The sequence below is a fragment of the Marmota monax genome, unplaced genomic scaffold (assembly GCF_021218885.2).
Source record: "Marmota monax isolate L192 unplaced genomic scaffold, Marmota_monax_Labrador192_F-V1.1 WCK01_AAM20220418_F8-fsc00023, whole genome shotgun sequence".
Taxonomy (NCBI): Eukaryota; Metazoa; Chordata; class Mammalia; order Rodentia; family Sciuridae; genus Marmota; species Marmota monax.
Window position 1 is genome coordinate 15965325 of NW_026692907.1, and position 23507 is coordinate 15988831.

The 23507-nt window shown below is 41.8% G+C and overlaps 1 protein-coding gene across 2 annotated transcripts in view; it reads right to left on the minus strand.

The window, feature by feature from the left end:
• Gng12 (G protein subunit gamma 12) overlaps positions 1–23220 on the minus strand; it is a 130796-nt gene extending 107576 nt beyond the window's left edge. The window contains exon 1 of one of the 2 annotated variants that reach the window (XM_058581584.1): positions 23151–23220. The gene's annotated coding sequence lies outside the window, so the exon portion shown is untranslated. Of the gene's footprint in view, positions 1–22806; positions 22911–23150 lie in introns of those variants that run through there. The other variant, XM_046451047.2, reaches the window with a different exon arrangement.
• Positions 23221–23507: the final 287 nt, after the last annotated feature.

The window sequence follows — 23507 nt, forward strand, 5'->3', positions numbered from 1 at the left end:
ACAAAGGAGCAAAGGCAGTAAAATAGTGTAAAGAAAGCCTTTTCAACAAAAAGTGCCAGAACTGAACATCCACATGTAAAAAGAGAAAGAAAGAAGAGCATCTAGACACAGACTTTACAGTCTTCACAAAAATTAGCTAAAATTGATCACAGGCCTAAATGTAAAATGCAAAGCTATAAAACTCCTAGAGGATAGTAAAGGAGAACAGATGAACTTGGGCGTGGCAAAATTTTTAGATACAATCAAGGGCATAATCATGAAAGAGAAAACTGATAAGCTAAACTTCATTAAAATGAAAAACTCCTGCTCTGCCAAAGACAATGTCTAGAGAATGAGAAGATAAGCCAAAAACTGAGGGGACATAATTACAAGAGAAATTTCTGATAAAGAATTGTTATAAAAAAAAATAAAGAATTCTTAAAGCTAAACAATATGAAAACAAACTTATTTTAAAATGGGCAAAAGACCTAAGGAGACAGCTCACTAAGGAACATAAAGATGGTCAAAAAAGCATGAGAAGATGTTCGATATTATATGACATCAGGGAATAATCAATTTTAAAAAGGAGATACCATTACACACCTATCAGAATGGCTCAAATCCAAACAATGACAAACAAAATGGTGGCGAGGATGTCATACAATAGGAAATCTCATTGTTGGCAGAAATGCAAAATGGTATAGTCCATACTCTAAAAGATAGTTCATTAGTTTCTTATAAAATTAAATACAGTCTTACCATAATTCAGCAATGATGCTCTTTGGTATTTATTCAAACAAACTAAAAACTTATGTCTACACAAACACTTGTACATGTCAAGATTTATCATTTACTATAGGAGTTTATTCATAACTACCCTAAAGCAACCAAGATGTTCTTTATTAGGTGAAAATACATATTATACTAGTAGAAGAAGCCACTCTGAAAAGGCTGCATGATATGATTAAAACAATTAGAGTTTCTAGAAAAGGCAAAACTACTGAGACAGTAAAAATATCAGAGGTTGAAGGGAGGGAGGGAAGGATGAACAGAGCACAGAGAATTTTTAGGCAAGGGAAACTATTATTATACAGGATATTAAAATGCTGAAGAGGAGAATATATGTTCATTAATTTGTTAAAACCCAAGAATATACAACACCAAGAGTGAACTCAAATGTAAACTATAGACCTGGGGTGAGAAGGGTGTATCAGTGTTATGTTCATCAATTGTTAACAAATGTACCACTTTGGTGCAGGTGGTTGAGGCATGCAGAAACAGCAGATATATGAACTCTTTGTACTCTTTGCTGAATTTTGCTGGAAACCTAAAAGTACACCAAAATATAAAGTTTACTAATTAAAGCTAAAAAAAGAAAGAAAGAAAAGATATTGGCTTGTGGGACATCCACGCTGCGGACAATGTCTGCTTTACACCCAGATTTGCAAACCTCTTGTAATTAATCTGACCCAATGCCCCACCTTGGAATACAGACTGGGAACCATTGGTCTACAACAGAGACAAGTGAGGTTCAAATTCCTGTTCTGTGATGACCAGAAGTGTGATGACAGGTAAGCTATTAAAACTCTGAATGGCTGTTTCCTCCTTTTTTCCCATCTGACATAACAAGTATTTAATATCATCTCTGTTCACTAGAATCAATTGTTCAGTTTGTAATCAGTGGTCCCTGGACCAGCAACCTGAGCATCATCCGGGAGCTGGCTGGAAGTACAAATTTTCAACCTGCAACTTAGACACACTATAACCACCCCGGGGGAGGATACAGAGATTTGTGCTTTTGCAGCCCACCAGAGCTTTGACGCACCTAGAACATTCTCAAGAACCACACTCTAGAGCAGCAGTTTTCAACTTTTTGTTTGTTTATTTTTAAGCAGCAGAATTGTCCCTCAACAGGGATCTTCTTCAGAAGACTGAAGTGTAAAACATTTTAATTAGATTGTACTGGGTAGGAAGAGTTTGATGTGTGCCCTCAGGATCTGACTATGTTTCCTGCAGTCACCCCAGGAGAACCTCTGGGACATAGAACAGTTTCTGTGACATTGTTGCAGATGCTACAACTCTTGGTGGCACCATTGAAAGAATTAAAAGACTTAACAGTAAACCATAATTAAAAGGCAAACCCAATAAAAACAAAACAAACAAGAAAACACAACTTTCTGGAGCTCCCAAGGGGCATCCAGTTAAGCCACTTCACAATGGGTCACATCCCAAGGTCATTCTCCAGCATGGCATCACTGGCCCATGAAAAGTATCTTATGCACTTGGGGCAAATTTATCAAAAGCACCAATGTAGCTATCTTCCTGGGCCTGGCCCCAGATTGCTGTTACACTGCCTGCAACCCAGAGCAAGTGGTGCCCCACCTTACCTCAGGTCAGAAGACCTACTTTCTGGTGTGGTGGGCACAGGTGACTCTCTTGGTTTGGCAATAATAAAATTACCTTTATGTCTTGTCACAATTTGGTAGCATATTCCTGAAAGGAGTTGAGGCTCATTGGTGAGCTGTGACATGCCAGCTGAAAGCCATGGTCTAGGAATAAAGTTTGAAAACGCTGGACGCAGAGGTTCTAACCAAAGAAATAACTGTGAGAGGGTTTTGATTACTGAAGAACACACATTACAGATACTCAAAGAGGGATGCACACAGAATATAAAGAGAGCAAAAGGAAAAACATGAGAATGGAGTTACACTGTTCCCAGAGAGCAGGTCCACTTGGTTTCTGAGATGAGCCAGCTGGCTGTGGAGTGATGGGAGTACCTAAAGATTATTCTGAAAACCAGCACTCATGCTCAAATCAGTCACCCTCCATCAGCACCCTCCAGCTCATACTTCATGTGGACGAGTTGTGAATGTCCCGCCCTGACCATGAGCATCACCTTGACACAGCAAGTCCATCTAAGTGCAACATCTCAGAGAAAGGAAAACCATCCCCAATTAGTACCACAGTCAAAAGCATTTCAAGATACTGAAGACTATTTTTTTTTAAAAAAAGCAAGCTTGCAAAAGGAGTTCCTCTCATGATTTCCTAGTTTGTCCCCTCCCAACATCTCTGAGGGGCAGAACAGGTTTTAACTTCAGCTGACATGGGGCAACTGAGGCAGGGCAGGCTATGTACCATGCCAAAGGTCACCTTGAAGATCAGTGGAAAGCCAGGTCTAGTCACAAAGCAGCAGATAAGGCCTCAGAGAAATATCTACTCCACCTCTGGTTTTGCAGAGGAACCACCTTTCACCTAGAGGGGAAGGAAGGTATGGTGGGCACAGGCGACTCTCCTGGTTTGGCAGGAGCCACTGGAAATGAAAACCTCTCTCCTGGTGGCAATGAGGTAGGTAGGATGTTAGAACAGGCCTTGCTCTCCTCAATGTCCAACATGGTAACCACTAGCCTCATGTGGCTACATAAATGTGAATTTTAATTAATTAAAATGAAATAAAGCAAAACATTCAACTTCTCAGTTACACTATTCATATCTCACTGCTCAAGAGCCATATGTGGCTGGCTCCTAAACTGGGCAGGATGAACACTTCCATCCCTTCAGAGAGTTCTTTTGCACAGAGCTGCTAAAGCCTGCAACTTTTATGACAAGGATGTGGTTACTGGAACAGGCAACCAGACCTGGAATCCAGAAACCTGGATACCCCATGCAGCAGCTCTGTGAACTGAGGCGAATCTCTGGGCCTCTGATTCCTCATCTGTAAGAAGGAAGTTGTTGGTTGCATAATCACAATGGTCCTTTCAGCTGAACATCCCAGAATTCTGCCCCTGATCTTCACAGAGCAGACTCCAGAGTCTACCTGCCCTTCTTTAGGACTTCAGGCTGGGCCCTTGATCAAATTGCATCAAAAGAACCAATCCCCTGGACTTCACTCTTTCCTGAAGAAACACTGTCACTGGATTAAAATTAAACACTGTGCTTCTAATTACCTGAAGGGTTAAGATAAAAAATAATCCCTAAATGCTCACTACAAAGACTACAAAAAATAATCCCTAAATGCTCACTACAAAGACTACAGATCCTGAAGAAGCAGTTCCCAAATTTTATCATGTAGGTTCCTCCCATCAGAACCTACATGATAAAATTTGTTGCATTTTAGGGCCAGAAAAACGGGTGTCTTTCACCAGAAATGGTTGTTTCCTTTGGACACAGAGTGAAAACAACATGGCTTATTATGACTTGGGGCATCAATTAATGCCTAAGCATGTGGTGGACCCTTTTCCGCAACAATGGAACACTCACACCTCCAGGGTGCCTAGCTTTATCTCCACCCTACAGAAAACATATCTTCCTCAGAGGCCACATTAACACATCTTGGAAGTAGAGTTAAAATAAGAACATATTTTAAAAAATGAACAGTTCAGTGACCTTCCCACTGTAATGAACTGGAGAAACATAAACGTGGAGTACAGTGCGAACAAAAACCACAAACCTAGAATCACTGAACTGAAAAGAATTATTTACCCTGGAAGAATTCACCAAAGGCTGGATTGTGACAACTTCAGCATCCTCCCCCACCCCTGTTATCTCTAACTTCTCCAATTAAATTAATTAAGCTTCAATTAATTAAAATAACAATAGCAAGCATTTATGGAGTACCTAGTCTACTGAGTGACAGGCACCCCTGCTCTAAGCACCTTCTTAATTTACACCTCACAATAACCCCAGGAGGAAGACACTGTGATCTCTTTTTCAGGAAAGACACTGAGGCATTGAAAGATTAAGGAACTTATTCCAAGGTCACACAAGCAGCAAGTGGGAGAGCTGAAATTTAAATCCTGCCAGTCGGTTTCTGCTCTGCCACTACATGAACCCCCTTTTTAATACTAACAACAAACATTTTCAGGAACATTGTTAAAAAAACATGTGTATAAAAATATTTATACACATACACACACACACACACACACACACACACATGCTTATTAGCAAACACCAGATTTTGCCCCTAGCACCCTTTTAGATTCTGGAGAATGCCAACCCTTCAATTCTGTCACTTTTCCAATATTTTCTCTAAAACTTCCTTAGCATTGTTTCCTGGGGAAATAACCAAAAAAACCTTCCTGCGATGTAACCATCAATTGAAGGCATATTAGGATCAGCAAAATTTTTCCTACCTTACCTACAGTATTCAGCAAGGGAAAGTCCCCCCAAATAAAAAGACAACTGAGCTGGGGACTGACGATGCCAGTCTTTGCAGCTATTATGAGGCAGTTTAAAAATGAATTTGCATGAGTGGCTGCTGGGCTCCTCATAAACACTGTACCTGCCAGGGAATAATTCCACTTTCTCTTTCCTACACTTTGCATCTTTGCTCATCTCCACTGAGCCTCTGGTTCAACAACACTTCATGTGCTTTTATATGTTTATCCAGACTATCTTCTGTGAACAATAAAAGAAAACAAGTCTTTTAAAGGTGCTGGGGGGTGGGGGAAGAAAACAACACTAAGTTTTGTGTATTTTTTTAGTCTGAGGAGGATGGATGGGGTAGTCAAATGGGCATAGATCTGAACTCTGGCTTTGCTTCCCATGAGTTGTACAGCATTGAATAAGTTACTGAACCATTTTGAGTTGTAATTTTCTCTTCTATAAGATGACCTAACTTCCTTGTTTTGGGTGGACTGTGATACATGATCAAGAGTAGGCATAAAAAAATGATACTTTCCTCTCCTTCACAAAACCAAAGTTGTAAAAGGTTAGCTTCAAAACCAAGTTGCACTCTTGAGATTTCATTTTTATTTGGTTTGCGACCATAAATGTTCCTAAGGAACTGACTCTCAGGTGCTTCTGGAAGGTATTACCATACAAAAGCTTCTAGCTCTCAAGGGGGAATGCAGAAATATACATGGATCAAAAATTCAATACAAATAAAACGTTTCTTCAAAAAAACCTATTTGTATCTAGAAAAACAAAGCCACAAATTGTTTCTATGAGTGCAAATGTTGCAAGTTGCCCTCCCTCATAATTTTTCTTTTACTAAATCTCAGATAAAAATAAAACATACTGCTGGACATCAAAGAAAGCCACTTCTAGTCAAAACTTGAAAGTCTACATAGACCCCGCCCTCAAAAACAACAATCTGCTCCCAGGTTCCACAGCAGAACATGGCCATGAGTATGGTATGTCTTATGTCCTGGAATCCCAAAATTCCAATTTCTTAGGAAAGCAGTCCATCTAGCAAGACTGCCTCAGAGAGAGGCCTCAGCCAAGACCCCTTGTACTGTGTCCCTTGTCCGGAGAGGTACTGTGCTATTACACTGCAGGTTACTACTGTGTCAAAAAGGGAAAGGAGGTGGTCCTTCTCCCAGGACAGCTTTTTTGTTTTCACCTAACAGAACACACCAATAATTGCCTTGTAAGTAAGAAGAATCTGTGTTGCCAGGAAGCAGCTCTGTGGGTTGACAAGAATTTGTGCTCACAGATTCCTTCCAAACCCTATAAATGGATGAGGAAAACTGAGTCAGAATTGTGAGACTCCTCAGCAGCCCTGGCCTGACTTCCCTCCCAAGTGTTATTCACAGGAACAGCCTGACTAACCTCAGCAGCAAGGGTACCTCCAGGACTCTCAACCTGACCTGCCATTTTGACAGGAGCTCACTTCCCTTGGAGCACACAGGAGAGGCTGGCTCCAAAGGCCCGGTGCCCATCATTTCAAAATTGCTCCCCAGCCGATGCTAGCATGCAAAAATGTTTGAGAAGTGCTGCTCTGGTCACTTCTGACTTCTGGGATCCTACAGGAGCACTACATCCTGCTCCTTCAGAGAACTGTGTCAACTTTTCTTCTAATGAAAGAAGAGGAACAAAATCAAAACTGTTCACTTTTGTTCAAGTCAGCAAAGCTCAAGGTCAGAGTCCTTCAAGTGAATTCATCCCTTTGCCCTCCTACATAATAAAGATTACACTTTACACCTAGTCTGACTGTTTAGCGCACAAGAACGTGCACCTGAACTGGGTAAAGGATCCTGGTTCCAAAGGAAAGGAAATGCACCACAATGCTGTGGGCAGTCGCTGGGGCAGGGTGATCAGCTTAGCAGAACCACTGCCCTGGAGATATCCTTAAGGAGCCATCAGTTCCCAACCCCCTGACTTCCCGGGCTTCTCCCCCTTGACAGGCCCCGCCCTCTAGAATTAGTTACAAATTACTCCTTCTTGGTGGCAGATCCTCCCCACAAACTTCCACTCTCTTGGCCTCCAGCTTCCAGGCCCAGCCCCACCTCCACCATCATGTTTCCAGGTGAATATCTGCAGGGCAGCAGGAAGTGAAAGGGTGGGGAAAGAGGGTGTGTTCTCCGGCCAGCCCCTGGCCTGGCTCCTGCACACTCAGCCCTCCAGGGTCAGCCAGCAGGTGATAAGAGGGTAAGTCCAGCAGCAACCCACAGTCCCCCAGTCACAGGTAGTCTCCACCAGGCTGTAGAAACCAGGAAAATAAGAGGTCTGGGGTGCTAGTGCCACCACTGCCATCTACTGGCTCTGTAACCTTGGGCAAGTAACAGAAGCCATCTAGAACCAGCCTGTTTCCCCATCTGTAAGATGGAAATTTAAGATTTGACCAGACTCATCACGAAGTTTTCTGAAAAGTACAAAGTTCTCAAAGTTGGATCATTTCAATTCAATACATACTCTCTAGACACGAGTCTTCAATGAGCTGGATACTGCCCATAAAGATGAAAAAATGCCACTGAATCCAAGGGGTAAAACACATTCTAGAAGGAAGACAAATATATAGTAGATAAAACTACAAAATCCAATATAATATAAGTGTGCTGGCTGAATAGCTTGTTACAGGAATGCCAGACAAGTGAAAATTTAAATATTAAGGCAATAAAGGAGATAGCACAGTTATGCCAGGTGACATTATAGGGCATTTATGTAGGTGCTCACATAAGCACACTGTACATACCACCTCCCCTGAGCCTCAAGACATTCTGGGGAGGTAGGCAAGTACTGCTATTCCAATTTTTCAAATGAAGAATCCCAAGTTCAGAGAAGCAATCACTCAAAGTCACGTGGCTAGTGAGTGGCAGAGCTGGGCTTTGGCCATGACTGGGCTTGACTCCAAGGTATGGATCTTAATCTTTAGACACATGCCTTTCCCTCAGTGGTGAAACCATTCCTGATTGCTTCTCTCTGCCCCTGCCAAGGCAAAGCTAGGCTCCACCCTCCTCTGTTCACACCGCCCTTTAACCTATTGTACTGTCAATGTTTGTTACATGTCTATGTCCCCCCATTAGCTTGGTGGTCCTTAGGGCAGCAACAGGAGGCAGAAAGTGCTCAGTAAATGCTGGTATTTAATAAATGTTTTCTTAATGAACAAAAAAAAATGAAGTTATGACAGATATCGGGGATAGACAGAAGTTCACTGGATAGTTTAAGAGAAACGTTCTTGGAAGTAAAGGTAATACTTTACCCAACTTTATACCCCCAGAATCTTGGGCTCACAGGTGCATAATAAATGTATAATGAATTCAAGGCAAAGGAACCATGTGAATCACAGAACCAATAGGCAAGGACAGAGAATTGCTCCTCAAAGTAATCATGGGAAAAGAACTGCCTTTTAATTTCCAACTCATCACGGAAGAATAGGTTTGTAAAATGCAATAAAAATGAACCACAAGCCAGGCCCAGTGGCACACACCTGTAATCCCACAGCTTGGGAGGCTGAGGTAGGAGGATCTCAAATTGGCAAGGCCCTTGTGAGAGCCTGTCTCAAAATAAAAAATAAAAAGGGCCGGGGATATGGCTCAGTGATAAAGTACCCCTTGGTTCAATTCCAGTAACAAAAAAGAAAAGATGAGCTTAAGTGCGCCATAAGAGACAGTGAGGGTTTCCGTATGCCAAGTGCTATTCTGAGTGCCTCCACCTATTAACCCTTTCAATTTTACAACCTACCTGTGGAGCAGGTGCTACTATCTACTATTGCCCTCATTTTAGGGATGGTGAAACAGACCCAGAGCAGGTAAAAATGTTTCCAAGGTTCCAAGCTGGTAAACAATGTGGCCAGGGCTGAATCTAGGCAGCAAGAACTCTGAACTACTAGACTGGCAAGCCTTTGGGTACCTGTTGACAGCTTTCAACCAGGAAGTGACGGATTCAGATCTGTTTAAGGGAAGTCAGCCAGGTAGCAGTACAGAGGGTAGAGGTCAGTGAGGAAACCAGGGCAGGGGAGAGGCACAGACAGGTTAGGAAGGGCTGCAGCAGGCTTGGGGTTGAGCTGAAAGGAGGTGAAACAGAGGAGGAAGGAGATTCAGATGACTCAGTTGTTCAGAGCCTGGAATCCTGGTAGAAGGGAAAGGTCCTAAACTGAGAAGAGGAAGAAAAGCAAACAGTTGTTTTTTTAAAAAATATATACTAATAAATATATATGTTTTATTTTTATTTATGTGTATATGTATGTTGTAGATAGACACAACATCTTTATTTTAATTATTTACTTTTATGTGGTGCTGAGGATGGAATCCAATGCCTCACATGTGCTAGGCAAGCGCTCTACCACTGAGCTACAATCCCAGCCCCAAAAAGTAAACAGGTTTTGAAGGAAGATGAGATCAGTTTTCAACAATGTCTACCTGAATTTGAAGAGCCTAAGAAAGATAATCTAGGATCTACAGTTGCCTTGAGAAAATTCTAGATTGTGATTCTGGAGTGGTTTATTGATTTCAAGTAACTCCTTTTCTTTTTTTTTTTAACCCCAGTTCTGCCAGGCCACTTTCCTCCTCTTCCCCTTTCTCCTTTGCCCTGGTTAGACTTAATTAGTTTAAAAAGTAGGAGTTCCCACCCCTAAACCTTCCCCGATTTGAAAACAGCACACAGTGCACACCCAGGACATTATATTTCCAGCCTGCTATAGCTAGCTTATTTGCAAAAATAAAGCAGATTTCTCTGCAAAGTCTTGTTTGCATTTTCATTAAACCCTAAGTCTTTACAATGGCCTACATGATGGGGCCCCTCCTACTTCTACCTCAGGGGTCTCTTTTTGTGCTCAAACATACTAAGCTCATTCCTAGCTTGGGCAGCTCAAATGTCACATCTGCAGAGAGGTCTTTGGGGTTATTTCTCCTCTCAAAAACTCCCATATTCAGTGCCTTCACAGGACTTACCCTACCTGAATCAGTCTCATTCATGTGGTTCCGCTCTAGGAACCTGGAGTATCTTGTTCAAAGCTGCATCCCCACAGAGTAGGCAACCTTCATTTGTTGAATGAAGAAAGTTCATTTTGGTGCTTATTAAAAATTGAAGGAAAAAAAGGCTGAAGAGACAGGGTCTTTGTCCACAAGAGCTAAAATGTCTATCAGCAAAGAAACATCCAAGCACAGGAGAGAATCACAGTATCTGTGATTCCCTTTTTGTCCCCTCCCCTTCCAGCAAGCCACTTCCTCCAGCTTACCTGGAGGACACATTTCCTGTTGCACTTTTCATATGGTATTAGCAGGAGGGGTGGGGGGGACAGGGACAGGGACAGACAACATGGTACCATAAAAAGAGCAACAACTCAGAGTCGGACATACTTGGACTCAAAGCAGGATGCCACCTCCATTGATTACTGTGCACAATAATCAACCCCTGAACCTGCTTCCTCCCCTACAAACAGAGCTAGCACTTCCTACTCACGGCTACTATAGGGAGTGAGAAAGTGCATGTAAAGGTGTTAGCACATGCCAGTACAGAGCTGGCACTCAAGGAGTACCCATCAGCATCACTACCATCAAATTTACTGCCAGCACACTATATTCTCTCAATTAGGGTTTGACAAATGCATAACTGTGAAATAATTTCAGTTGAGATTAAAGGTGATGCGTGGTATGTACCATGCTGATCATAATGTCAATTATAATTACAATAATAGTTAACCCTGAGCACTTATTAACATGCCAAGAGCTTTATATACATCAGTACCTCTTTTATTCCTAAAATAAAGACAGACAGTACTTAATCAATACTAAGAAGCATAGTTTGCTCACATTTTATCATCCCGGATACTGGGATAACTGTACGTGGTAGGCAGAATGCCCACCTCTCAAAAGATGTCCAAATCCTAAATCATGGAACCTGTGAATATTATATGTTAAAGGACAAAAGAATTTTTGCATTATGTAATTAAGGTTACAGACCTTATATAGGAGGAGTAACTTATAGGGGAGCCAATCCAATCAACATAATCAAATGAGCCCTCATAAACAGAGAATTTTCTCTGGCTAGGGGCACAGACATATAGCAGAAAGGACCTCAAAGAGATTTGAAGCATGAGGAGAATCTGCCACTCTGTTGCTGGTTCTGAGATGAAAAGTCTAGGGGCAAGGACTAGAGAAAGAGACCTCTAAGAGATAAAGGTGCTCCCCAGATCAGACCCCAAAGAATGTGAAGCCTCTGCACCACAACTGCAAAGAATTAAAGTCTACCTACAACCTAAGGAAGCCTAGAAATAAATTCTTTCCAAGGCTTCCAATAAGGCCCAGCTGGCTGACACTTTTTCAGCATTATAAAACCCAAAGGAGACAAACAAGCCAAGTCCACCCTGCATTTTGACCCAACACACTGTGAGTTAATACATTTGGATTGTCTTCAGCTACTAAGTTTGTGATAATTTGTTACAGCAGCCACAGAAAATGAATGCACTCCTATCATTGATGTTTGTTATAGTTTAATCAGCAGCATTTTTTCCTCTTGTGGCACAGAAAATAACAGCATATCTCATAATTATTGACATCTTAGATATGTTGAAATACAGTGTTATTATTTCTGTTTTTCAAATGGTCAGAAGATCTAAGTGGTCAGGTGATTCCTAGGTGATTCAAGCTCTAAACCACCATAAATGCTTCCAGAGAGCTCCCAAGGGTTAGTGTATCCTGCCAAAAGGCCAAGGAAAGGCTAACACAAACTTCCCAGGCCAATGTCTGACACAGGGTCCCTAATGCAGCCGAATCCAGTTGGGTCCAGAAGGTACTTCAGGAGCATATAAGCCACATGGATCTGGCTCCCAAAAGTGCTGGTATCCTTCTATATGCTGAGGATAGAACACTAGACCAAGGCAGTGTCCTTATGGCTGATGCTATACTGGAGAAGATCAACACCATACAACAGATCAAGATAAATGCTAGAAGAAAAACAAAGTATTGGAAGATCTTTACACCAAACTTTACAAAAGAACCCACATATTCAGGAGCTGAAAAGACATAGAGCTCTGGGCTGGGAGATCTATTCCTTTCTATGGGACCTTCCAAGGGCCACCACTGTTAGTGGTATAACTCTGAGAAAGAGTTTGTTGTTGTGGGTTTATTAGTTTGCTTTTGGTTTTTACTTTTTTGGATACAGATGTAGGCCGACTTTATACACTACTGCCTTAGGAATTTCTAAAAATAAAAAGACTACAGCTATCTTTTCACCAAATCATAATGTCCCTCTCTTTCAATGGAACTCCATCTTCAAAAAATAAAAGTTAATTTTATATTGAAATGACACCCCAAGAGCCTAACTAAAGAGCAGCTCAAAAAGCAAGACACAATTTCAATCCTACTCCCTTCCTGGAATACTAAGCTCTGGCCTGTCTTCTTAAGCTATATTTTTACTTTCATCTTCCCTTTTACCTTGGAAATAAAATCTCTCTCTGACAGTGGAATCAAAGAAAAAACCAGAAGTCCAATTCAGGGAGTAAACAACAAAAAAAAGTCTGACATGTATAACACTTCTGGAGATACACATAAATGAAAAATTCTACACTTCTTAAAAGATTGTATGGCCTTAAACTATACTACAGAGCCATAGTAATAAAAACGGCATAGTAATGGCACCAAAACAGACTTGTAGACCAACCATACAGAATAGAGGACACAGAAACCAACCCACTTAAATATGGTTATGTCATACTAGACAAAGGTGCCAAAAAATTCACTGAAGAAAAGATTGCCTTTTTAACAAATGGTGCTGGCAAAACTGGAAATTCATATGTAGCAAACTGAAAATTAAACCTCTATCTCTCACTCTGCACAAAAATCAACTCAAAGTGGATCAAAGGCTTAGGCACTAGAACAGAGACCCTGTGCCTAACAGAGGAAAAAACAGGCTCAAATCTTCACCATGTTGGCCTAGGATCTGACTTAACAAGACTCCTAAAGCACAGGAAGTAAAATCAAGAATCAATAAATGGGATGGATTCAAATTAAAAAGCTTCTTCTCAGTAAAGGAAGCAATTAATAAAGTGAGAAGAGAGCCTACAGATTGGGAGAAAATCTTTACCACATGCACCTCTGAAATGGCATTAATCTCTAGGATATATAAAGAACTCAAAAAACTTAACACCAAATAAATGAATAAATAAATAGCCCAATCATTAAATGGGCTAAGGAACTGAACAGACACTTCGCAGAAGAAGACATACAATTCATCAACAAATATATGAAAAATGTTCAACATCTCTAGCAATTAGAGAAATGCAAATCAAAATTACTACAAGATTTCATCTCACTGCTGTCAGAATGGCAATCATCAAAAATACAGGCAACAATAAATGTTGGTGAGGATATGGTGAAAAAGGCACACTCATACACTGCTGGTGGAACTGCAAATTGGTACAACCACTATGGAAAGCAGTATGGAGATTCCTCAGAAAATTGGATATGGAACTACCATTTGTCCCAGCTATCCCACTCCTTGGTCTATACCCAAAGGACTTAAAATCAGCACACTATAGTGACACAGCCTCATCAATGTTTATAGCAGCTTAATTCACAATAGATAGACTATGGAACCAACCTAGGTGTCCCTCAATAGATGAATGGATAAATAAAATGTGGTATATATACTCAATGGAATATTACTCAGCTTTAAAGAAGAGTAAAATTATGGCATTTGCCAGTAAATGGATGGAGCTGGAGAATATCATGCTAAGCCAAATAAGCCAATCCCACAAAACCAAAGGCCAAATGTTTTCTAATATGCGAATTCTAATTCACAATAAGGTGGGGGGCACTAGGGAAGAATAGTGTTACCTTAGATTAGGGGGTAGGAAAGATAGTAGAATGAAATAGACATTAAGTATTACTGTATGTATATATGTGACTACATGACCAATATGATTCTGCAACATGTACACTCAGAAAAATGAGAAATTATATCCCATCTATGTATATCAAAGTGCATAAATGCATTCTACTGCCATGTATGACTAATTAAAACAAATTAAAAAGAAAAGATTATGTGGGAAATGTCATTGGAATTTACATCTCCTCAATCTCTCTTTTGCTCATTTTTTAAAAGGGGAAGAAATTCTAGAATAGAAGATCATCTTCATTATGATTTTGGAGAAGCCCCAGTTTAATAATACCATTTGCCGAAAACTATTCATAATTCAGACATTAGCAACTCTCATAAAACCCTATTTTATACTTCTCTTGATTCTGCACTATTTGGCAGCCCACTCTACACTTAGGCCAAAGGAAGCATCATATTCTGAAGTCAGTATTTAAGAGATTCTGTGAGGGATACATGCAAAAGGAAAGGTCAATAAAGACCTACAAGGTGGACCTACTATCCCAGACCATGATCAAGAAAAGATGTACAAATGGTCCCAAACCTCCACCTTACTTGTAATAAGAAAAACTTTAAACATTCTAAAGTGCCATTTTATATCAACCAGATTAGCAAAACCAAAAAGAGCTGACACTCTTTTTCTTGGTGGGACTATGGGAACCAGCCATCCATCACAGTGCCATGAGAGGGCACAGTGATCCAGCAGTCCCACTTCTGGGAATTAGTCCTTAAGAACACCTGCACAAGAGCAAGGAGACTTAACTTCTAGCCCTCACAGCACTGTCTGTAATAGCAAAAGACTGGATATGACCGAAAAGTCCTGCGTAGGGGACTTGGTCCATGGTACACAGCACAATGAAAACAACTGCACTGTTGAAAAAGGGAGATCTCTACCTGCTGAGACATATCTCCAGGACATGCTGTTAATTTTAAAAAAAGCAAGGCACAGAACATCCATATAAATATTGCTATCTATCTTTCATGAAAGAATGGGAAATAATATAAAACATGTTCTTATTGCTTGCATTTACATGTTGTTTGTCACACACAGCATGGACAAGGTGTGGAGGGGGATGGGACAGAAACAATATTTGTCAGTATTTTCCTTTTATATATGGGTGGTGAGATTTTGGGGAGGAACCAGATAAATATATTACTTATATTTTAAAATGAAGAGGTTTTATAGCTCTTTTCCCAAGAGGAATGAATAGGCTATAAGAGCTCTGCTCAGGAGAAGGGGTCTGGAAGACAGAGGGTATAGGCAGGCAAGGTCTCATGTGAAAGTCTGAGCAGAAAAAGCTTAGTCCAGAGTTCAGGAGGTGAGCACAGTGACCGTGGACAGGGTGATTTCTGCCTTGCTGGGTGTGGGTGGCCTAAAGCCCCTGATATTTATTACACCCAGAAGGAAGTCAAGAACAGCAGGTGAACTGGAGGCAAAGGTAGAAACACTCCCAGGCAGGGCGCCAGGAGCATTTATGTACTCTCAGGATGTAGATAGTAATGACTGAAGCATGCTGCTCATCAAATACAAACCTTGAAAAAGAGGGCAAAGCATGTACTGAATATTCAATTCTGGAGATATTCCTGAAAAGTTGAAACTCCTGAATTTTTATAAAATCAAATCATATTGAAAACACAATAGGTGAGTTTGCTATTTAAAGAAATTCTATAGGGAATCCTCGGAATTCACCTTCTGCTATTTTTGCTTTGGGAATCCAAGTTTGCTTGAAGAAGGGTACATTTAACCAGATTAAATGTGAAAGTGTTCACGTTTCTAATCCTGCTGGCTGTTTTCACAAGGTGTAGTCTCTCCATAAAACAGCAGAAGGCCAAGGTCCAAAGTACAGGACAGCCCCTTTATCCTCAGCACCACCGCCTTAGTGGTCACACTCTCTCAACAGGGCTCATCCCACCTGCTGTGCAAATGCCTCTCAGGAGAGAAACCAGGAAGATGAAGCTGATTCTGATAGTAGGCTTGCTAAAGGACCAGCCTGAAAGAGAAAGCAAGTATGCAGTGCCAGTTGAATTTTCTTTTTTAGTTTCTGGTGGCTTTGGCAACAAGGCTCCCCACTTCTTACCTAAACTAGAAAAAAAATCTTTTTCCAAAATGTGGCATTCCAAAGGCACTTGCAGCCATTGTCACTTGCATCCCATCCCAAGGAGGAAGGCCCATAGTTGGTCAGTAAATAACAGGAATCCCTTTCCATATTCCCAGGAGTTACTACTACTCTATTCCCTGTACCAGACAAACTTCGTCAGAGGTGCAGGGTACTTTGGCATGGATCAGATGATACTGAGCATGTTTCTGTTCAATTAATAGTAAACAATGCCAACAACACCCCAAATACTGGTCTTTACCTGCCCCTTAAGGAATGAAGAACTGAAGAGAAAGAAGTCCATCAGAATAGAAAACTCTAGATAGGGCAGAGGGGTGGGAAAAGAAGGGAGGGGACATGGGGTTAGAAATGATGGTGGAATGTGATGGACATTATTATCCAAAGTACACGTATGAAGACATGAATCAGTGTGTATATACTTTGTATACAACCAGAGATATGAAAATTTGTGCTGTATAATAAGAATTGTAATGCATTCCGCTATCATATGTAAAGAAAAACTTCATTAAAAAAAAAAAAGTCCATCAGAGGACAGGCGATCATGACTTATATCCACATGAAGTCCTGTATTCTAATGTGGAGGCCATGGCCAATTTAATAATTCAAAAGATTTCATTAGTCTAGATATATTCAGACTCCTAGTCTATTGGTTTTGACACCTTTTCAGTTTGTCTGAGATTTTGGTTGAATCAACCTGGGTGATGGTTTTATCTCCATAAGGTCTTGGTAAGCCTCAATAAACTCCAAACATAGTTTGGATTTTTATTCCTTTTTACATCCTTAGATTTAGCTCACATTGGAATTTCATAGGCTTCACTTTGAATCTTCATTTGAGAAGAGGCCTCATACTTCTCCTCTGCAATTTCTCCTCAAGAAGCAGACAAAATTTGAGGTCACCATAAGCTTGGAATCAGAGTCAAAATGTCCCAGTGGAGGCTAAGGGTTTAGTGTCCAGTGGTCAGGGATATCTTGGCTGGCAGCATCTGCAGCTAAATAAAAGCCCGATTATTCTGCACCAGTGAAGATAAGATACCACCCCCAACGGGTTCATGTGGGTTTACACACAGCCATTTTGAATGAAGGCAATTCTCTATACAGAGAATTCAAGTGAAGACATGGCAACCAATATAGACACACTCCATTGAGTATCTGTGACCACGCCAACTCAAGTATAACCCTTCTCTCCTCCCTCAATCAAAGGAAATTCTGTGTCAATTATACCACCTTGCCTTCAAAGGGAAAGGTAGCCTATTTCTATAAGGAAGCACACAGAATATGTGAGCCTTCTGACCCCCAGCTCCCACGTCACCTATTTACAATCAATGAATATGAAAAGTGCAAAAGATTCTTAGCAACCGATTCACTCACACCTTAAAAAAAAAAAAATTCCTTTAGCTATTAATCCTCCAGCAGAGCTGAAATATCAAAAGTCTAAATAGTCTGTAACACTCCAGCTTTTATTATAATCTTCTGAAATGCAGACCCATTAAAAGAAGACAAAAACCTTCCTTGTCCCAGGATGGCAACCAGACACTCATAACTAAGCACTTTTACGATACCCAATATAACCTGACATGATAAACCAAACATTTAAGTGACACTAGAAATGATTTTCAAGAGAGACTTGGCAGTAAATGGGAGTAATCCAGTTACAAGTCGCCTTCAGTCAAATCACCTCCACTCTCTTCTCTGGCTCCAAGCTACATACTTAAGACTGTACTGTCCTTCCTAAGAGAGAAGCGAAGAGAGAGTTCAGGACCTTTTGGCAGGTGCTGGTTCTAGAGAAGGACTTAGCAAGCCGGTTCTCTCAGGACCTTTCAAACCTCCTCTGGGAGTACAGGGATAGGAAAGGCAGACTTCACAGGTCACCAAAGCACTGGGTGTCTGTATTTATTTCAGGCCTGCTGAGTCTCACAGCCATTTTGGAGACACTGACTGTGATGGCTGAAGAGGGGTGAAGTTGATGGGAGGCCCTGATGATTCTCCTCTGATGGTTCTTTTCTCTCTTAGAAGGAGCCATCTCCTGCTTTTCTTGATCAGATTTATAACTTTTCAATGGAACTGCCTCCATAAAGCCCTCTTCACTCCCAGATCTAGCTGGATACACATCCATTGTGGCTCTTGGCAGAGCACTTAGTGAGGGAGATGTGGAGGCAGAATGACTCTGGGGCAAATTCTGTCCCTGCCCCTTGAGCAAGGTTGGGGATTTGAGGGAACCTCAGACTCCTCATCTGGGTCTTTGTGAGACCTCGGTGAGATCCTGCAGGAAAGACTGTGTTGTAATTACTTTTTATCTATGGAACGTTCCTGTTAACCTAAGTGCACGATGTCTTCCTCAGTACTGCAGTCCAGGTGTCTGATAAGACCGAAGGTGCTGTACAAATGCAGCTAGTCATTGCACATCTGGATCTGCAAAGGGCACCTTCTATAAGTCAAGGTCAGTGGACTTGGCCTGCGTGCAGATTCTTATTAACGACTGATGGTCTTTTCAAATATCTCTTATGAAGACAAACCTGCAGCTTCTGAAAGGACTCCCTTATACTGCTACATAATTCTCACTGCAAAGGTTTTGACATTAATTTTGAGAACCTTAAAGTGCCATGAAATTTGATGTTCTTTTCTAAAACAATAACAAAACCCTGCTATTAATGTCAGAATTTGTTTTGAGAAACTATTATACAAATGAACTATCATTGTATGTACTTGCTGATTGTGGGCAAATAGGATAAATTGGGGTGGACATAATCCTGTCACCCATTTGTATTTTCTTCAAGGCTTTTAAAAATGCACAGTTAAGAATTTTAAGCTGGCTGTAATAATGCACTAAAACTTGCACACTGCCTTCCCCCATTTAATCTATAACAGACTTCATGCATTACTGATTTTAAAAGTTTCTGAAAAGAAAGAGAATGGAATTGAGATCTAGAAGAATTAATTTGAATAATTAAGATTGCAATCCACTTCATATTAAAAGACACAATGATATTGTGTAATTATGTTCTCTAATTTTCAAATGATATTTGGCAGGACTTTTGATTACTGAGACTTTTTAAAAATTTTTTGGAAAATGTTATAATTTCATATAGTTTTTATAATTTCTTTTATAATTTCTTCTGTAATAAACATATTCATGCTCATTATATAATAACATTCCAAAAAACAATTTAATATTAATATTCATTGAACATTGACTAAATGCCCAGCACTGTTCTAAATGTTCTGTATAGATTAACTCATTTAATTCCTCACAACACCTCAACGAAGCATAGAGAGATTAAGTAACTCGTCCACAGCATGCACATCTACAAGTATGAGCCAGGAATCCGTCATTATATTATGATGTTCTAGGAGTACAAGCAATCAATAATTTATTCAATCAAGTCATCCACTGCTTCAGAGCATAGTGTCACAAATAAGAAACAGTTCATATTAACACTGTACCCTTTATAGTTATGTGAAATTATTATAAACCAACATCTCTCTGTCCCTGTGGAACAATTAGTAAAATTAGAAGTCTTCTGTGGCATGAGCTAAGATTCCAATCAGACCAATTCTGTGTGCCTGATGTGCACTAAGGAAACACACACACACACACACACACAGAAGCTTGAAAGGGTTTGTTTTAAAGATGGAAGCATTTTTAAAATTTTGCAAATTTTAGCAAATGATTCAATGATTCGATGAGTAGAGTCCCTGAATTAACTGAACATCCATTCTCACAAAAATTTTAAAATAAAACAAATGCTCACAAACAATCCTAACACTTCTAGTGGCTTATCTGTTGGCCTTGCATATCAGTACATGTAAAAGCAAATAACCGGATACCCTTAGGTCACATTTTTTCATACTTAAATTAAAATAAAGACAAATACTTCTTCTGTTCCTGGTTTAATTTCCTGTCAAAGGCTAATAAACACAACTATTTGAAATTAAAAAAAAACTATTTTAAATTTAAAAGATAATTAATGAAATGTTTCTGATTGGCCCTAAAAATACCATGCAACTGTAACTTCAGCTCTAAAAACATATTAAAATTATTAACCCTTCAATAATAATTATTCATACTGCTGTGGTAGAAACATGACAAACACATACACATACTTGAACACATAAAAAACAGGTACCTTCTTTAGAATTTCTATCTAGCATTTCCGGAAGGTTCGAGCTGCCATCTTATAATTTAACCATCAGCTTGCTCATTAAGCTAACTAAAACATCTAATATTTTGAACATTTACTGTAGGTTAGGTACAAAGTGTTTTCTGAAAATAGTGTCATACATTTATTAAAATTCTAGAGATAGAGGCCACTACTATCCCTGTTTTATAAATTAGACAAAAATTGCTAAATAACTAATATTCTTATCCAGGTCTGTCTAACACCAAAGCCCATACCCCAAACCTCTGTTAAACTGCTTATCTTCCCAATTAAGGTTCATAAAAATTTATTTGGCTTCTACAACTTACCTTTGTATGTTCAACTTAATCTGAAATAAGACAAAAAAACAAAGAAACAAATCCACCTAATGAAAATCTAACACAGCAAATGACATAATATAAATCTGATTTTTTTTATTGCTAGACAGAAAAGGTATTTAACGTTAAAAAAAAAACAAAAAACCTAAATTGGTATTAGTTAACCATTTCCTCAAAATTTTTAACCATGAAGGCTTTTGCTGTCACAACTTGACAAACAACCATGTTCTCTAACAAGTGACAACACAAACCCAAGACCACAAATCTAATTGTTGGAGAGCTAGTCTTTCAAATAAGATTGGGGCTTTTCTACACAGAATTTTTTAGTCTCTTGTGAAACAGATTCACATTTCTGTATATTTCTACACAAAATCATGCCCAGAGCCCCCTACCTAGTAAATTATTTGGGCTACATACAAATGCATTGTTTATAAGGCCTAAAGACACAGTAGTTAGACTGTTCTGCATTTTTTTTCTGGACTTAAACCAGAGCTTTATGGTGCTGGTTAACTGTTAAGGAAGGTGAAGGGACAGAACGTTTGATCCCAAAGTCCTCTTGTCATTTAAGTCTTTACAATGTTTGATTACCTTTAAAAATTGTGTGTGTGTGAACCGCAAATTTGTTTATTGGAAAAGGGCCTTGCTAATCTACATAGTTTGGTTTAAAATAAAACAAACCAACCCAGCTCCTTATTTGAAAGTGATTGTTTTGGCAATAGTAAAATTCAATCCCGTCATCCTAACGCTGCCTGCCTTCCTGGTTCTGCTGGGGGAGGGCCGGGATCCGGTGGTAATTTACATTGAGAGCCGAGAAGCAGCAGCAATGGTGCAACGTGGTGACTAGCACTTTAAAAACAAGGCCAAACTCTCCTTTTGCCATAGAGAACACACAGACACAGACCCTGCCTCTGACAACATCCGAAAGATTCATTATAGACAATCTATTCAGGCGAAGCTTCAACTGCCCCAGGAAATATAAACAGTGTCCGCAGAGACAGCGGTGGGGAGAGGAAATCACTGATGGAAAGGAAGCTAATCACGTGGAGTTTGTCCAACTCCACCAAGTCTAATAAATTCCGGATTTGTTTCCACTCGGAGCAGCCATTAAACGTGCGCTGGCACGTGGGCGCAGGGGACCTGCCTTCTAACTCCGGGGGTTTGGCCAGTCCTTCCCGGTCCCCTTGTTTGTATACAGCCACGCCCGCACAGGATGACCACACGATGACAGGCCTCTTCAGGTCCCTCACTCCGATTTCCAGTTGTCCAAAGTTTCACTCCAACCGCGTGAGTTCAACGAGAATCACGCTTCCCTTTTCGGAAGTTATGAATGGTTTAAGTCAAGTTTACGAGATACACAAGGCAAGGGACAAGAGAGTGTCCGGAGACGCTAGTGACCGCGTTTCAAAATTAGTTTTAATGATATGCCTAATTAAAATGAAAAGTCACCCTGATCGACGAAGGAAGTGTCCGGGCAAGGCTTTTAAAAAAAAAAAAAAAAACATTCTAGACTCCAGTCTGAACTTTGACCTTTCTCCTTACCACCTACAAATACAGTCTGCAAAAGGGCAGCCTCCGGGTCCCCTGCGGGGTGTGTCATCAGGGTTCCCCTCTCGGTGACCCGCTATTTACCCGCTAGACCCCCAAACGCTTAGCGGGTGCCGAGGCTGCGCTCCTACCCGCCTGTCGCAAGAAAGCGAGGAAGAAAAGTAGGGAAGAGGGCGTGGCGTGCGGGTCGCCCCCAGACCCCAGCCTCTCGCTCGGCTCGGCCCCACCACCAGAACCGCTGGGGACAGTGGGGGCCTCCGCAACCCGCGCGGGGCGCGCTGCGGGAGTCAGGAGAAAGCGAGCGAGAAGGGGGGGATCGTTCTTCCCTCTCCCCCAACCCGCGGGCCCTGGCCCCAGCCCCTGAGACCCCGCTACCCGCGCGCTCCGGCCGCCGCCCGTCGAGGGCGCGCGCCGCCGGTCTCCGGGTCTCACTGTCCCTTGCCCTCCCTCCTCCACCCCCTTCTCCGGCGCCTAATGCCCCGACCAGTCCCCGCCCTCCGGGACACTCTTCCCTCCTTCCTTCCTTCCTTCCTCCGTTCCCTCCCTCCATCTCGCTTCCCAGCACCCAAACTCGCGGGCCGCCGCCCCGAGCTGCGCCCCTGACCCCACAGGGACCGACTGGGCACCCGCGCCCGCCGCTGGGCGCTCACTCGCCTTCCTGAGCGCTGGCCCCGCCGCCACCACCGCCGCCGCCGCTGCCGGGGACTCGGTCTCTAAGGGCTCCTGGAGACGGCAGCGACCTCTCCTCCTCCCGCTCCTCTGGGCGCCGGCTCCGCCTCGCTCGGGGTGGGCGGGGCGGACGGCCCGACGGGCGGGGCGGCTGCTAGGACTCCTTCCCCCCGCTCCCCGCCCTCCCTCCGCCCGGACGCCCGCGCGGTGCCGCGCTTGGGCCGCCCTGCGCGCGTCGGGTCCTGGCCCGCGGCGGGGAGACGTCCCGAGTGGGCGAAGCTCGTTAGTGGCTGGGCGCCCTTGGCCAGCCCCACTCCCCCGAATTTTACCCGAAGACCTGGACTTAGATTCCGGGGCCTCCACTTCGCCACCGGCGAACGCTGGCCTCTCTGACTCCTTGCAAGTTTCCTCCGCGTGTGAACGCTTCGCCAGCCCTTATGGCAGCGGGTGCCCTGGGCTGCGAAGACAAGCGCTGCCAAACCCCTACACAAAAGTTAGGCTCTGATCCAAAAATGTCTGAGGAAAACAGTCTCGGTAACATTTAAAGGGCCCTGGGGCCACGGAGAGATTTTGTTTCCCAGAAGCAGAGGTATGACCAGATTGTTAAATTTGAAGTACATCCGCCCATCATGAGGTTTTCCCCCTCCACCTCCCCGCAACCGCACGAAATTTGTGTTTCCGAATTC